This window comes from Semicossyphus pulcher, unplaced genomic scaffold (genome assembly GCF_022749685.1).
Source record: "Semicossyphus pulcher isolate SPU_LCO1_2020_fin unplaced genomic scaffold, fSemPul1.0.p SCAF_4, whole genome shotgun sequence".
NCBI lineage: Eukaryota > Metazoa > Chordata > Actinopteri > Labriformes > Labridae > Semicossyphus > Semicossyphus pulcher.
Genome location: NW_027211715.1, coordinates 5,083,111 through 5,099,528, shown reverse-complemented (window position 1 = coordinate 5,099,528; position 16,418 = coordinate 5,083,111).

The following is a 16,418-nucleotide window of genomic DNA, read 5'->3' as shown; positions in this document are numbered from 1 at the left end:
GACTAAAACATTACAGGCTCTTAACGGCTTCCCTTCCTTTCATGCTCCAGTCATCTCGGAAGCTTCTGTGTGTTTAACTCTTTAATTACACCGGCCATAAAATTGTCAGGCTGGTTGGAGATCACAGGGGAAATTGTCGTCACCTGTCGTGATCACTCCGCAGGGTGACCTCTTCATAAATTAACAGGCTGCTTTCACGCTGTTGAGTCAGCAGGTCTCAGAGGACACTTTCAGTCAGGTATGCACAGTTTGCAATACACATTAACAGACTCACACATTAACAGACTCGCATGGATAAAACTACTGTGAATTTAACCTGTTTAGAAAGATTAAAAACATGCAAGAATGTGAGGCATCTATTAGTTAAACAAACATTGTGATTACTAAGACATTAACTATGATCTACTACAAAGAGATGTATGTTTCTGTCAGACACAGTTTTGAGGGATGAGATGTTTATTTATACCAACAGCTGCAAGTTTCCCGTCACAAGTAAATAAATCAGAATTTTGTTTCATAATTCATACTTACCATTTGGTAATGTTTAAGCACATGAAGGCAGATGACTCTGCATCCATTTCAACCATTTGAGGAATGTTCAGTTGTATTTGTTCTTGTAAACAAAACAGATAGACTGTTTCTTCTTTTTTAAATAGTTTAACTTTCATTGCTCCCAATTAACTTTTATTCTATTATTGTTCGTCATCGCACAGAAATGTCCTTTAATCCTGTTTTTCAGTCTGTTTATTCCACTTTTTTATTGTCTTTGTGAGATCTATTTGTTGTCTGTGTTGCAGTGTTTCTATGTTTTTGCACAAGCAGCTTCAGAACAATCGCCCTTAGTGAGGTTATGTGATTAATTTATTTCAGTCAGCATTAACAAAATCTCCCCCCTGGACGCCTGTTTGGCTCAGCGGTTAAATCGACACCCATATACAGAGGCCATCCCTACTCTCTCTTACCCCATTTCCAACCCTATCCACTGTCTTCTCTCTAAAATAAAGGCATAAAAAGCCAAAAAAAACAAAACAATATCTCCCTCCTAAAAAAACACAGAAGTTATGTAAACATTATAAATAAATGCAGTTGGGGATAAACCAACAGTTGATTGATTTATCACACGCAGAATAGTAATCTAATTGTTATAATCTGATGATTCCACATTCCATAAATTGCATCTCTAATGAGTGGCTGTAAAGTGATCAATTCATTATCACCTGTAGCCAGACTTTCTGCTCTGTTGATCGTCTTCATCGTCAGTCTGTTTTAGTGCACATAAGTTAAATATTTTCTCTCGCCATTCAGTCACAGCACGTGAGCCGCGTGTGCATGATGGGTTGTCATTAACGACGTAGCGTCTCAAAACAATCGAACGGTACCAAATGATTTTGGCACCTTTTACAAGCTTTAAAACAGCAACAGATTTAAGTTTATTTTTAAAGGGAAATACTCAATGAATTTACAGTAGGGACCAGTGGTGTACTATAGGGAGGGTCAGAGGGGGCAAGCGCCCCCCTTGGTGCCTCCATGTCTGAAAACATTGCTGTGAAAGTGCCCTCATGGATGCTTCTGTTGTTGATAAAAAATAATTAAGTGCCCTCTGGGTGTCCTTCAAGTGAATATATTTTTCCCCCCCCTGCCCCCCACATTACTGAGTACGCAACTGGCAGGGACGTACCAGAGAACATCTCTGTCTGTGTGTGTTTCACTGCAGAAGGTGTGTGTGTTGACCCTGCTCGCGACAGGTACAGGAGGGGCGGAGAGCGAGGGCAGATTGTCCACTTATTTATTGACCGATGTCCAGTGTCCAGTGATTCCTTCACCTGTGACTAGGCCTAGGTCTCAGTTTCGTTCTCTTTGGCGGCACCTATGGCAATAAACAGTAATTGCAGGAGTATCCAAACAGTGTTGCATGAGTGACATCCACGGTTGGCTCCGGTTAGGTCTGGTGAATTTTTCCGCTAACGTTGCACCAGACGCCCAGTCTGTAATACTGCAAATGCAAAGGCTTTCATCAGTGGGCCATCGGCTCAATCACCATTGTGTTACCTCATTCGGTGATAAATAGTGACTTAACAGACATTTGGACTCTTGTAAGCAGCATCTTTTATTTTGACACACAAAAGCAGTCAGTTAAAAAAAACACAGTATTCATTGTCTCAGAGGGAAAACATGTTGGACAAGACTGAAATTAGAAGATGAGGACAAACATCCTGTCTGGTTTCATTCTGACAAAACAGTCTAACATGTTGACCACTCTGATGTTACACCATGTCAAAGGAACTTGTCATTTAGTGCTAAAAATTCAACACAATTACATCATTTCGACACATGAATTATAAGTTTGGGGTTTGTTGCAGTCCTCAGTTTTGTTGCAACAAACTTTGCCCTCTTTCTATAAGTAGGTTAAATAAAAGGCACCATTCATGCAGCTGCTCTCTGGTTGATGAATGGGGGTCCTGGACTTGCCCTAAATGGCTCCTCTTTATCTCCTCTGTTCCGTCTCCTCAGTCTCGGCCTGTTGATGTCATCAGGCACATAAGGCCACCTGACAATGCACTATCAGTGGTCTGCAGGTCTCCTCCCACGCTGTAACACCCGAGCCGCACATGTTGTGTTACTGAGCCTGAATTTGTATGCAAATGGCCGAGCTTCCTGTCCTCTATCTGCTGGGGCCAGGGTGGGATTTCCTCATTCCTGACGTCTGACCCCTCCTCTCCTTTGACTCCAGGCTACCATCTGGAGATGGAGGTTATCACAGCCCGCCTGTGGCCTCTTTCTGTTTGTTCAGTTAGACGTGTGTTTACCAAAGATCTCTGCTGACAGTGTTCTTTTATGATTATCAACAGGTTCACTTTTTATTTGTGTATGTGCCCTTCAGAGTGGGATCAGCTTATAAAATAAAAGCATTTTAAAGAGAAGGGAAATAAATGTTGGCGTAAATCACTGACAGCTCTTTGAAACAGTCATGTTGAGAATAACACCAGTTTATGATAGAAATAGCCAAACATGCTATTTGACAGCAGTTTTTCTCGGTGAAATCTGATCACAACATTAAAAATAATATGAACATCTGATAAGATGACTACTAGTATTTTACTGCTCATGGGTTAGCTTGTAGCTATGACCCCACAGAGAATTGATACCAGACTTGAGCTCATTGTTTGAGTTTTGTTTTGGTTCAATCTCATCAATCAAGATATTAAATAGACAAATAAAACTGATTGACGAGAGCTGTGACACTGTTTACAGAGAAAAAGTTTGTAAACTTTTCAAGTAAAGGCGCGGACCGGCCGTGGGCTGGCCGTCCACCTCAAGGTGTAGTTGTCAGTCTCTACAGCTTGAGCACTCAGTGTGGAAGTTAGATTGGACACAGGCTATTGTCAGAGGACTTTTTCAGTGCAGTGCAGTGCATGTGTATAGGAAAACAGCAAGAGAAAATTGGCCTTGCTCAGCACCAAACAGCAGACAGACAAAGTTAGCGACTAGCTAATGCTAACATTGGAGCATTTAGCAGCTAAAGAAAGAAATCACCCTCAGGAGTTAGACGAGAGCAAAGACAGAGTTTAAAGGAGAGCAAATATTTGAGGAGCATTCATCAGGTGACACAAACACGACTCCAAAGGAACGTTAAAGTTGCTCCCTATGATAAGATGTCAGTTATTTATGCAGTTCGTTTCTGCTGCCCTAAAGTGGCCATTAAATGTTGCAGGTTTTTTTTATATAATAAATGTAGATTTTTTTTATATCTTTTTAGCAGTCTGACATGCACAAAGACATTTGGTTTACCTGCTCACAGCTCAGGCTCACAAGTAGTGTATACCTTGTAATATGCGGCTGATATTTCTTCATTTCAAGGAGCCAAAAGCCAAAAAGGTTGCAGACCACTGTTCTTCCAAACTCTGGTGTAACAATTGCTCCAGAATCAGAAACTATTTATTAGCTTTGACAGTAGTATCGCATTAAATATGTCCATATTGGGGGCACTTATTTAGCTCAGTTGGTGGAGCAGGTGCCCCATAGACGGGGGCTTTGGTTTGACTCCTGCCCTTGGCCCTTTGCTGCATGTCATCCCCCGCTCTCTTCTCCCCATATTTCCTGTCTTTCTTCAGCTGTTTTATCAATACAGGCACGAATGGCTGAAAAAATTATATATAAAAATAAAATTTTGAGGTTTTTTTTAAATAAAACTCAATAAAATGAATAAATGTTGTTTATTCTATACTTGTAGGTCAGTTTCCAACATATTAAATATTGTTGAATCTAAACAAAAGAACAATAAGAATATGCTCTGGTGTGTTAGCAGTGAGAATAAACACTTTGTTGGCGTCCTCTGGTCTGCTGCAGTCAATCATGGATGAAGTTTAGAATCTATACTTTGTGTCTGTCCGGAAACACTTTCTCCAGACACCGCAGTGAAAATGGCAGAAATCGGCCTCAGAAATCCAAAGAAACATCCGTAATTTTAGAAAGGAATGTCACATTCCTTTGCAGTTGACTGAGCCCAGTCTTCAGAGCGCCTCCTATCAGGAAGTGCTGCACAATGGGAGCAAATTGCCAGAAACACAAAGTCAGACATTTGGGACAGAGGTGGGGGCAGACAGAGGAAACTGTGTCAGGCGCTGCTCTCAGACAATAACCTCTGCTAACACTCGGATTCTATAAGAAACATATCAGAGGATGAAGAGTCAAATATGCTGCATATAACTTCTATATCTCTGTTTAAATTGGCGTCAGTCGTTGATTTGTTGCATTACTGGGCTTCTGTTACAGATCATGTGTTATCCACAGGTACATGCTCACATATTAACTACTGTAACATGAAATAACTTAATTTATATGGAATTCTATCTTTAATGTCACAAGTCAGAGCTCATGATCGAACATTTTTAACTCAAGGTTTTTTGTAAACAAAATATAATGTAGGTCATTTATTACCATGGAAAAAATTGATAAAAATAAATCTTAGTGAAATATTTCTAGTTAAACAACAATCCAACTTTAACATTTAATCATTTTATTTAATTATTTTATCGTTTTTGCTGGTTATGAAACTGAATGAGACTGAATTGTATTCTGATGCCTTTATATGACCTACAAAAGCAACCCAGAACATCAGCAACAAGATTGATTATTTCTCTATAGTTATCTTTAATGCCTGAAACTACTGGTGGGGGGGTAGGTGTCAGACGAAGCGGTTAACTGCACGCTGCCTTTGTTTACATTTTTCAGGGCCAAAATTTAAAGTGAGTGACGCATATGACTGTTAAAGAAAACAGGATGTGATCAACACAAACTGAAAGTTCCTCACGGGAGCTTTGAATTGGTTTCATTTTGCTCTATTAAATACGCTTAACTGATCCTGAGATGTTACAGAAGACAAGATAAGATCATTCTTTATTGATCCCCAGAGGGGTTTCAGGTGTTGCAACAGCAAAGACAAAGTATCAAGAAGGTAAATACAAAGAGACAAAAGCAACAATCTTTAGTGACGTGTGGTTCATAGCAGCAACACTTTAGCAGTATAAATTAATACAGTATGATATGAGGTATAAGGTAAGATGTAGTACAGTATCAGGTGCAATATAAAAGTGGCAGTAAAATACAGTATGTATATAATGTAGTATGATATGGAATATTAAGTGAGTAGTAAAAAAGTAATATGAAGTAAAATTGCAGTCATTTGGAATAATAGTATAATATAATATACAGTAGGCGTTATCAAGAATAATTATGTTAATAATACTAATATGATCATGTATATTACAGCAGTAAAGACTGTACAGTACAGATACATTGTTGATGATGATGATTCCTTACTATCAGACCAAATCTGACTTCTTGTTTCAAAGCAGCGCCTCTGCAACGTCAAAGAAGTTGAGCTCAAACATTAAACACTACACACACAACATTTTAACCACAGTCGAGCGTATTCAAGGCCCTTCAACGTACTTTTACTTTAACTTCCATATTTGTGAACCCTGTGTCTCCGGTTTGAGGGTCATCATTTATAATCAGTGTTCAGAACGAGGTTGGATTCAGTGAGAGTCCTGCTGATTCATATACTGTAGCTTCTCAGGTGGTTTGACCTACAATCTCTGAGCAGATTCTCATTTGGTGGAGCAGATCTGACTTTAAAGTGGTGAACAAACACCTGTGCCATGTGTTGTTGGAGTACTGTGGGAGGTTTGTAATCAGTAAAAAACAGAAGAAACATTTGTCTTGTGATTTTGTCAATGTAGTCTTTCCAGTATTTTCCCTCAAGTGTTTATATGAAAAATACCTGATGATTTTATCAGTATGGCGAACAATAAAAGAGTCAGATGGCCAACGAAATACAATAGCTAGATCTGATATTTGTTCCTTCTTTATTCTCCCCTTCTTTCTCTCTTTTAAAAACCCAGGTCTCTAACTGTCACTTTCCTCTATCAGGACAATGACATATTAGCCCTGTGTCACAGAGGTCCACCACCTGCTCCCTGCCTGCCACAGGGCCGCTTCTAGGCTTCAAACTACAGAGGCATCCATCTCAGCTCAGCTCAGAGTCTGATTAGCAGATCTGGGGGGATCTGCACACAGCACGGCCTGAGGAGACATCTTTATCTAGCCTGGAAGCGATGGCTTTACCCGGCCATCTGCTTCCACTGTGACCGCAGCAGGCCTGCATGCACGGGGAGGAGGAGGGGGTGAGGCCTGCGTGTAACCTGAGATCTATTGTTCAGGCTTGTTGTGATGTCATTTTGGATCCACAAATGGATCAAAATAGAGTTTTTAAGATCTGTTTTAAACAGTCCAAACATTTGCTGTAAGTGAACTCACATTTTACGGTTCGTCCGACCGGCTGTCGACAGAACGGCTTCAAGAGTTTGAACAAGAGAAACGGGAGGGTTACACTTGAATAGGTCGTCTTTGTTAAGAAAACAGGTGGTAGGTTGGTTTTGGACTGTACATATTTGAGGTCTTTGTATTTCTTGAATCGTTGAAATGCTGCATGCTTGGTCTGCTCTCTGTTTTGCATACGCTGCATTCTTGTAGCAGAGCTCCATATGGTGGGGGGCTGACAGGTGCATCTGCCTGTTAGCTGCAGGGCAGGAGATAGTCTGTGCTGTGCTTTGTTTCCACAAAACATCTGCCCCTCCGCCTCAAGCCCCGTGCTGCTCCGACAAATACCATCCTTTGCTTTAAAGAGTCAATGAATCTTTAAAACATTTCTAAGCTTTTATTTTGAAGCTTTTTCTTCATCAGCAGTGACGTAAGACTAAAATATTTGGTCCCCATTCCTTCTGTGTTTGTTTGTGCCTCTTCTTGTTGCCTAAACCGTCATTCAGATAACTTATTTTCCCAATAAACATCCAAACACAAACTGAAGCTTTCAGAAGAATGCTCATGTTATCTGTTGACACACAGTCTGTGTTGTGAGCCAAACACAAGCTGCTTGTTTTCCCTGAAACGGCTAAATTGAGCCGAACACCTTCCTGCAACAAAGACAGGAAGGAATGTTTGTGCATCAGCTGTTCTGAGTATTTACACAACTCACTCTTCATGTAGTGTCTCTGGTTTCATTAAAGCAGTGATGAGTCTCATCACGAGAATATCTTTGGATTTAAAGAGCTTGTAAATCTTATTTTGGCTTCTTGTAATTATAACTACAACATATTACTTATAAATATTGTCACATAGCACGTTATCAGTGTAACACATCCAGCATATTCCAGTCCGTCTCTTGTGTGTGTGTCTGTTTAACCGTGCTCCACAAACCTGAAACTAGTTCTTTCTCAGGGGAATCAGATTAACAAAGCTTTGACTAGTGCTTCCTTTTTTCAGTTCTTACCACACCGAACTCCTGTCAGCCTACACCTGTGTCATGTTTTACCTGTGAGACACAAGTGTGTAGGAGTTTGCCAAGGAGTTGGCTGTGGGACGGACATGAAAAAAAAACATTTTCTTTTTTAAAAATATTGTTTTGTTGTTCTTTTGTAGAACAGCTTATTAGGGACATTGTAAATAAATAAATAAATAAAATGGAGCCGGAGAAGAGTAATATTCAGAGAAAACACTTGAAAATTATTAGATTAAACTGCTAAATTTCCCAGAAAAAAATGGTAAATTTGCGCAAATAATTGATGCCGAATTACAAATCCACTTACTATAGTCGTCAGCCACAGCCTTGGGGTGGTTGTTTGTTGTAAAAGCTTCCATCCAAACAACAAAACAACTGAAACCACTGATTAAAGTAGTGTTGTTTATCTTTTGTCCGTACTGCAGGTGTGTTTCCTTTAAGAAGCCGTCACGAGTGCGCAGGGTAACTTTCATGATGGTAACTCCTGGGGCAAACTGGGAGCATAGAAACGAGTGTTTTTGCAGCAGAGGGTCGCTGCGTCTTTCTCCACTATGAAGTCTGCATCTTATGCACAGAGAAAATAGGTTAAAAATGCACCGAGCTCCGTGCCATGAGCACCTGTGTAGGCACGGCTCAAACCAAGGGGCCGCGAGTTGAAGGTTAATCGCAGCTGATGCGTAGAGGACTTTGCCTCTGTTCATGGGATGCCTGATGTTCTGACTGAGCAAAACCAGCACCTCAAAAAAACATTTTCAGACAACTAATTTTCAACCATTTCAAGTAACATAACTGTCAGCTTTAACTGTTTCATTAAACCGGCTGAAGGATTTTAGTCAGCTAGTAAGCTAGCGTTAGAGGCAGCTCAGCTCACAGTCTACAAAGCCCAACTGAAAAGCGTAGAGACAAAGATTCTTTATTGTTTTATTACCGGTTTTAATCCCTATATTAGTTCGTTTTTACTTTCTTTGAAAGGAGACCTCGTAGAAAACTCCTCCCCATTTATAAAACTTGAGAACATTTAACAAGGAGTCCTAACCTGAAAAAAAACCCAAGCACCTACAAACAAGCTCGAGCTCAGCTCAGCCTGCAGCTGCCTCTGAGATCAGGTGTGTGCAGAAGAGCATTAGAGAGAGAAAGCATCACACATGATCTGTTTGAATAAGCTGTTTTGTAGAAGAGACCTCTGTGGATTATTTGGCTTCCAATAAAAACCTTGAAATTCTGCGTTTGAACAATGAAGCAGCTAAAAACCCAGATTCCACTGACAAAATGAGAGCCTTATTATCTTTTTAAATGATGCTTTAAGGTGGCAGTCCTACTACGATACTCATAATGTAACATCAAAAGTGATCTTCATAAAAAAATATGTGAAAGTGGATTTCACACATTGTTTCCTCTTCCTCTAGAGACCCAGTCTTTGTTCATTGTGTGGATGTGACGCACTGACTGGCTCCACAGCTTCCATTGTGTTTAATGCAGCACAGGAGACAATCCTCACCTGCCTTTGAAGGTGACTTTGAAGACACCACGGCGACAGTCAAATATTCAAAGGGCTAACGCGGACAAAGAGTCATTTAATGTGCAGCCTCATTCATCTGCAGGAAGTTGTGGTTATCAGGAATGGTTCATTTTCAGGGATTAGAGAGGACCTTCTGCTGTTTATCTTTTACAAATGTATCTGTATTTATGTACACATTAACTCTAAGGTGAGTGAAAGTTAGATTAAGTCATATAAAATCCACTTTCGCTCAATGACTGTGTTCCTCCCTATAACACAGTTTCAGTAACGAGAGGCTGCTTAAGTGCTCCAGAAAACCGAAGTCCATTCAGAGTCTTGACTTGTGGGTACATGTATATCATCCTAATCGATACCGGCCTGGCTAGGACAGATTTGTTTAGGCAAATGAGGCAGCAGGATGTTGGTGTAGCTGCAGAGATGACTATCACTTCTACAGTTTCACCTTTGACCCCAGGCTAAAGCAAACGGCCAGCTGCCTCTGGTCCTCACCATACATACATGTCAGCACTGGGCTCATGACATAGATCAGTACACTAATGTTGGTGTAAGCAAATATTAGAAGCATTTTTTAACTGACATTATTACCTGTGAATGTTATATTATAGATGTTTGATTAAACAAATGAAATACATCTTTACAGTGTGTCTGTTTTAAGCCAGTAATTAGTTTGCAGTCTTACCAGGAGACAGCCTACTAACATGTGCACTGAGAGGCAGGTGGCTGAAGGCAGCATTAGCTTGGGACAGGGGTATAAGGTGTGGGGGAGCAGTGCTTATAACTACTTAAAACTGCTTTGTATTGTGCTATAGTGCATTATAACTCATTTATTAATTGACTTTACTCTGCTAATATTTGCAGTTAAAAATCAGTTTCAGATAGATCCAAAAATTCTGATTGGTTAATCACAGCATTCCGAGGTCTGCTATTTCACGATAGCAGACTGTTGCTAGGGATGCTGCTCTTATCACAGAATTTGGAGGACTAACTGTAATCATATCAATCCATCGAAAGAAGTCCAGTAAATGTGACGTTTCTTTACAGAGGGGAAAAAAGAAAAGAGGGAAAACAGCAGAGGGAAAACAAAAAGGGTTAAGTACGCAAAACCTGAAGGCTACGACAGAGAGATCTACAAAACTGAAGATGGCACATGAAGTAAACTGAACACAGTACGGGATACAGCGGTGTTTAAAGATGGTGAATGGAAAAGAAAATGTCGGCAGACTCTGACAGTGACGAGACAACCTCTATCAGGTGCTGCGCTGATTCCTGCAGTCCTGTTCACTGTGTCTCACTTCACAATCGAAGGAAACGTTTCCATTTAATGTGAGCAAAAACAGCTAGCTTAGCTCATTTTAAGAAGGCTAACCGTTGCTATGCACGCAGCTCTAACTGTGAGTGTAACAAACTATTTTTAAACGGAAATATAAACATTTTTAGATTAATAAAATCATTTCATAATCAATATTTTGTTAATAGCATTGATTTCGTAAATAACCATTTAAGGAAATAGCCGTGTAGCAAGAGGGATAATGTGTAGCTTTGAGTTGGTGTCCTGCTCACCCGGTCAGGGTTCTATTCAGCTATGGATGGATGGATAGACATATTTTCAGACTATTTTAACACAACATACTTAGTTCTAAAGGGTGTTTGCTATTAGCAAAAATAACTAACTAATAACTAACTAGCTAGCTTTCCTGTTGATAGAAAACAATAGAGAATGGAATGTTAATAAATATGTTGTGTTCACTGTAGGCCAACTGCTTTAAATACTGCAACACTATAATCCCAAATTGTGTCCACGTTGTTGTAGCTCACTAAACCAAGAAAGACAATAATGAATCAAACTGCTGAATTCAGGGACACGTATAAATTCAGCTAAATTGAGCTAAAGTAGAACAGAGTAGAAGAACTAAAACAAGGAGCCTACAGGGCATTCAAGGAAATATGTGTCCCTGTCTTATCTGTAAACAGCATCGCCTGCAGGCGTAGTTCTGTTCAGAGTCCTCACTGCTTCACTGTGACTTGTTTACTTTTATGCTGAAGTGAGGAATTTCTTGTGTCACCAGGTGTGAGGGACCGTTTCTTGGTAGACCTGCAACAAGTCGGACTTGTGTAAATGTTGTTCACAGTCCACAAATACAGTTTTAGTCTGTGAGAGTAAGCAAACATAACTTGTTTGTCATGTCTGCTGCTTTCAGGAACTACATTTACTCCAACTAGGACATTTTTTCCTGCGTTAGGATATTATTTTGGTTGTTGTATTTAAACTTAATGGCCTAGAAAATTGCTTCTTTTTTAAAACTTTCAGCAAAAGAAAGTCAAACATCCACACACATCACAATTAAGTCGATCTTGTTTGCATTTTCAATCATTCTTTGTCGACAAAGAAAACTTGCGCTTAAGATTAAAGACAGCAGTGTTATTCATCAGCGAAACCCCCATTAAAATGAGAATGTCCGTGGCTGCTGGTTGCCCTCCTGTCGTCCGCAGTAAAACAGCAGACTGCAGGCTCGGTCAGACCCCATGGACATGGTAATGTGAGGAATGCGGCCATTTCCTCCTTTGCAGGAAAACAAAAGGAGCTGCTGAAGCGCCTGGCTTGTCCCACCTCACATAACAAGGCTGCCGCTCCCACATCACAGTCTGCATTGTGTGAACCCAGTCAGCCTATAGGCCTCCATTAACAGGTCCCAATGGCTGATCTCTAATGTCACTCATGATGGAAAATGTGTCTCAAACGCTGACGTGAAAAAGGTTTAAAGTTTTACAGGATGTCTGTTTAATTACGCTGACATGTGGTGACAAGCATATAAATGCTGTTTGAGTCTTCGGTTAAATCTTTTACTTTCTTCCCTTGAACTTTACCAACCAGCGGTTCAAAAATATAACAATGATCATACCTGCCTCCCCTGACAAAATATTACCTCTAAAAACCATCTCTCAGCAGTCAGAGAGTGCCACTACATTAATAACATACTCCTGATAGCCTACTTGATTTTCTCTCTCAGCTGATGCTAATGCTAATGATTTCATGTGTTAGCAGGTTTTCTTCTTGCTGTGTTGAAGAAATATAGATTAAAGCGATAAAGGTTAGACCTTTTGGGAAATGTGCTAATAAGAGTTCTTGCTGAGATTTAGATTAAATATTGATACTAATTTCATATCTGTAAGCTAAGTATGAAGCTAAAGGCAGCTGTGGATTATCTTAGCTAGCTCTAATAGCCTACTGAAAGCAGTGGGAAACAGCTGGCATGGGTCCCTCCAAAGGGGAGGAAAAACAAGCACCAAGTTTACAAGCACCAGAAGACATTTTTATACTGTGTTTTTGTGGCTAGTAAAGAATTAAGATATGGCCTAACTTGTTAAAAAGGTGTAACAGAGCTAAGCTAACAACATCTGATTCTAGCTAGCTAATGTACTGATATGAGAGCTGTTTAACATGCATTCCAAAATGTATAACTATTCCTCTGAATAGATCAGTGATTTAGTAGATTGGTAAACATTTTTATTCTTTCTTCTCTTTTCTGTTGTGAGACTAAAAGTAGGCTGACTCCTCTTCCGTGTGTTTGATCTGATTAGATTAGCCTACTCACTTTAAGTGTTGACAGAGCATCTTGGAATGATTCAGTTATTTCCACATTCTCTTGCGTGTAGGATACTTGACCAATGTAATGTGGGTTCTCACTAAATGAGACTAATGCTGCGTTCCAGACAACTGGGAACTCGAGAACTTCGTGAGAAACTGATGTTTCTTTGATCTTTAGCCAGTTGAACTTGTTTTCTGCATTTTTAACGTTTTCCAGAATAACTTTTGAGGAGAGAAGATAACTTTCAGAGATTATTTAAAGTAACCAGCTACCTTATCACATTAGTGACATTTCTTAAGAAAATGTCTATGCAGAACATGTGTTCACTATATGATAGTGGAGTTGTTTTTCATTTAAATGCAGGCGAATATATATATAACGTTGCTTTTCAGTTGATAGTTTAACATTAACGATGTGCCTCTCCATGGGTGCGGCCATTGCTGTGTGATGTCAGACATGTGATTCTCTGTGAGGTCGGGGTCGATGAATCTGCTGAAGTAGGAACTCCGACTTTGAATGGCGTTCCAGAGCAATTTTCCTTGTCAGAGGTCGGAAAAAACTCGAATTTCGAGTTGTCTGGAACGCAGCTTAAATTTCCAGTGAACGTAATCACACAGTCACTCGTTGACTCTGTGTTTGACTTTAAAACAGGTGTGGTTGGGATTGAGTTACTTGTATGAGCAAGTTTAATATTGAATCATTTTTTGTGTCTGTGTTGGTATTGCCGTGCAAAGAGACACAGAAATAACAATGTGAGTTGATGACAGTTGATAGCCGAATAGTGTATCAGAGAAAGCAGCACTTATAACGCCCTCTACATAATCAACCTACAATCATCTTACCTGCTGTCATGCAGTTTCTACACATTGGTGGTAAAAAATAAATGATTCATGTTTTATGTGTGACTTCTCTCTCTTTGGCTGGAGATGATACAGCTCAACAGAAATTATACCTGAGGTCTATTAAACTACAATTAATGACATAAAGCAGGTCTGATGTGTGAGATAAGCGGTACGAATTTAAGGCTTTCTTCAGTTAAAAGTTAAAAAATGTTTAAAGGAATAGTTCAACATTTTGGGAAGTTATCCACAATCTCATCTTTTACAAAAACACCGACAGCAGGAGGTAACAGATATCCTGGCTCCGTCTTTATGTTGAAGCACAAGTCTATATATACTTTGAGAACAAAAACTGAAATGTAAAAATGCCATGTTTTGGCTTTAGTGCTTTTCTTAATCAGAATACCCAAAAAAGTAATTGGCTATCATTTATAATAGCCCACGTAATTGGAGGCTAATTGGAGGTCTTACCTCAGGCAAGCAGAGGTCATGTGGAAGACAGATTGATGGAGTTCAGCGCAGGACATTTATCTAGACGACTGGCATTCCAGTCATGTGTGGGAAAAAAAGTCAATGTTCTGTCACAGCGAAACGGGTTTCCTAACCCTAACCAAAACTTGTTAAAATAGAGGGGAAAAGGCCTTAAAACAGACGCTAGACGCTTTTTTGTGCGTCTTTGGGAGGCTTAAAAAAAGCATCAGTGCAAAAAAAAAGTATGCATAACTTGTCCACGTCATTAGGATATATGGAATACGCTCCAGGCATTTTTGCTCTTCAACCTGCCTTTGAAGTCAAGTCAAGTCAACTTTATTGTCATTCGTCCACATACAAGGTATACAGCTGAATGAAATGTTTTTTCCCACAGACGAGGTGCTGAGAAAACAGTGCAAATAACAAGACAATAGACAGAACAACATACTTAAGACTGTGAGGGCTGGTGCGTTGTACATGCCGATGAATATAAAATGTACTCATGGATATAAATCCATCTCTTTCAACTCTTATTCAGTTTGAACTACATAGATATCCCTCACCAGTCTTTAACAATGAGTGAACATAAGACCCTGGTAACATATGAACCTTTGTTAAACTACAAATTGTTGTTTTTACACTTTGGGTTTTTGTCTGGATTGAACAAACAAGATGAAGCGTTTAATCTGTGCTTTGGAGGTGTTAATCGGTGGATTTTATTCATCCCTGGACAGAGCTGTTTCCAGTCTTTGTGCTAAGCTAAGCTAAGCTAACCCTAACCTGGTGGTAGCTTCATTTTTAACAGACAGACATGAGAGGGTGTTGAGCTTCTAAATGAACATTCTCCAAGAAAGAAAAACACCAGACTACTCTTAAAGCGAGCTGCTGGATAGTTTATTATAAAATCCTGTTCACAGTGCAGAAAGACAACATGCGGTGTTCACAAAAAGGCAAAACCTGTAGATTCTTATCAGTCGTTGAGGTGTAATCAGCATTCTTCTGCAACTGTTGGACTTCAACTGCCATGCAAATCAGCAGGTGGACGTTTGCCTGCGAGTGTCTGAGATAAACTAAACTGAGGTCTGTCTGCTCCGTCTTAACAAGAGCAGACTTGTTTACACCCCACAACCTCCAGCACACATTAGGAAGATCCTTTTCATGCAAAAAAAAAAAGCTGCACTCAATGACAATACTATCCAAAACCCAACCCCCACTGCCAGCTGATCCCATCTACATGCATGTGTGTGTGCATATATCTGGTGCTAGTGGTGGAGGGGAGAACAGCAGATGGCAGGGCAGCCCCCGTCATGTCTGCTTTTTTGGGGGAGAACAATGCATCTCTCAGAGCTCTTATTAAAGGAGGGGAAGGGGATTTCAGTCCACGGACAGCTGGCAGGCAGCGTGCCTCGCACCCGCCCCTCTCCCTCCGTGTCCACACACAGACACACACTCTGCAATTAACTGGCACGGGCCACGGCTTAAATATTTACCAGGCACATGCAAACAAAAGGCTGTCCAAGAAAAATAACGATTAATCCATGTCTCAATTAATGACAGCATTTTAAGAAAGCAGGTGAAAGCCACCATAAAATACAGTCCAGATGCAATTAACACAAATTATTATAAGGTCTCAGATCAACATCACATCACTTTAATGGCCAATTATCGGGCCAATTTCCCAATAGTTGATATATATTGATATATATGATACAAAATGTCAAATTTCCTTCATTTGGGGCTTCTTGAATTTGAGACTGAGCTTTTTATCTCAGATCAACAAATAACTTTGGGGTTTCCACTGTTGGTTATGTTTAAATAGGCCTAGTTATCGGGTTTCTGGGAAGTCAATAAGCATTTTTCATAATGTTCAGACCTTTTACAGGCTAGAAAATATGATAACATTACAAGAGAACCACAGTTAGCTCCAGCTATTAGAATTTTATCACCTTTTTTATGGGAAATTGTGAGTTTTCTAAAAAAAAATGTCCAGCTGAACATTTTAGCTTTTATTTTATCATTTTTATTCTCCAATCATGTTTCCTAACTTTGCATTCCCAGAGCAATTCAATAAAAACTTTATCACGATGAGGTAGTAACGTTTTATTGGATTTTATGATCTTTCTTTTTTTTTAAATCTCCTGCAGCCTCACAAAAACATTCCT